General features: G+C 42.2%; 1 pseudogene across 1 annotated transcript; it reads left to right on the top strand.

Moving 5' to 3' along the window:
- The first annotated feature begins 1016 nt into the window (after positions 1–1016).
- Positions 1017–1733, top strand: LOC110081609 (ferritin heavy chain pseudogene; annotated as a pseudogene). Its single transcript, XR_013545045.1, has one exon. The product of XR_013545045.1 is annotated as a ferritin heavy chain pseudogene (transcript).
- Positions 1734–1943: the final 210 nt, after the last annotated feature.

Raw genomic sequence — 1943 nt, 5'->3', positions numbered from 1 at the left:
AAATGTTTACACATAGTGTAGAATCTCATTTACCCGCAAGAGTGATGCTAGAAGAGACGTGGATAGCATGATTTTTCTGTGTATATTTACTTTAACTACACAACATAATGCTGGAATAAAAATTCTGCTTCAGTGTTGATTGAAGACTAAGCCATCAATGTTGTTGTTCTTGTTTAGTCATTAAGTTGTGTCCGACTCTTGATGACCCCATGGACCAGAGCACGCCAGACCCTCCTGTCTTCCACTGTCTCCCAGAGCTGGGTCAAATTCATGTTGGTAGCTTCTGTGACACTGTCCAACCATCTCGTCTTCTGTTGTTCCCTTCTCCTCTTGCCTTCGCACTTTCCCAACATCAGGGGCTTTTCCAGGGAGTCTTCTCATCAGATGGCCAAAGTATTGAAGCCTCAGCTTCAGGATCTGTCCTTCCAGTGAGCACTCAGGGTTGAATTCTTTCAAAAGGGATAGGTTTGTTCTATTTGCAGTCCAGGGCACTCTCAAGAGTATCCTCCAGCACCACAATTCAAAAGCATCAGTTCTTCTGTGGTCAGCCTTCTTTATGGTTCAGCTCTCACTTCCATACATACAGTAACTACTGGAAAAACCATAGCTTTGACTATGCGGACCTTTGTCAGCAAGCCATAAATAGCCATAGTGTTTGTCTTCCACAGGGATAGAACACAGGAAATGAGTAGTTTTTATAACAAAGGTTCATATGGGATGGATTACAGATGTAGGAGATTTCTATACCAAACACCTTTCCCATACAAATCTACAATATATCAATACAGACAATCCCTTCTACACTGAAGACAAATAGTATGCACATTCACCAAAAGGCTGGGTTGAAAAATGAATATAAAAAAATTAAAATGCAGAGAACATTCTGCGACACCCAGTCAAAGAGGTTCCTGCTTCAACAGTGATTGGACAGAACCCACCCCTGCTCAGGCCCACTCGTTGTCTCTACATCTACCCAGCATCCTCATCACAACCACCAGTATCACCGCCGCACTGCCATGGCTTAGTCTCCTTCCCAGGTGCACCAGAACTACCACCAGGACTGCAAAGCAGCCATCAATCAGCAGATCAACCTGGAGCTCTGTGCTTCTTATGTGTACCTCAGCATGTCCTACTATTTTGACCGTGATGATGTGGCCCTGAAGACCTTTGCCAAGGATGTACTTCCTTCACCAATCCCATGAGGAACATGAGCAAGCGGAGAAGCTTATGAAGTTCCAGAATAAGAGGGGTGGTCGCATTTTCCTGCAAGACATTAAGAAACCCGATCGTGATGACTGGGAGAGTGGACTGACAGCAATGGAGTGTGCTTTGCACTTGGAAAAAAATGTGAACCAATCACTGCTGGACCTGCACAAGCTGGCAACTGACAAAAACGACCCACATTTATGTGATTTCACTGAAACCCACTACATGGATGAGCAGGTGAAATCCATCAAAGAACTGGGTGACCACGTGACCAACCTGCACAAGATGGGGGCACCAAAATCTGGATTGACTGAATATCTTTTCAACAAGCACACTCTGGGAGAAAGTGACAGTGAAAACTGAAATCCTTTCCTGAAAAACAAGTGGGACTCTTACATCTTCAGCTGTGCATGTTTCCGTGGTTTATCCATTAACATTGTCCATAACTGTATAATTTAATTTTTGTCCTTTTATGTTGTATCTCATGCTTAATAAAGTGATTTGGTTCAAAAAAATTAAAAATAAAATGCACATACAATTTCAATAAAACAGAAGTAATTTCAATTAATTGTGTGGGTCTTCAGATACTCTGTCCTTAACTTCTGTGTCACAAATGGGAAGCGTTATTTATACAGATATTTAATTCAAAGTTTCCCAGTCATGAAGTTTTGCTATATAACAAGTATGCAGGGCTAAATGAAACTGACCCATGGCCTCCAGTGACATCAGTAATATTG

Source organism: Pogona vitticeps, chromosome 4 (assembly GCF_051106095.1).
Source record: "Pogona vitticeps strain Pit_001003342236 chromosome 4, PviZW2.1, whole genome shotgun sequence".
Classification (NCBI taxonomy): domain Eukaryota; kingdom Metazoa; phylum Chordata; class Lepidosauria; order Squamata; family Agamidae; genus Pogona; species Pogona vitticeps.
This window is presented reverse-complemented; position numbering and strand designations above follow the sequence as displayed.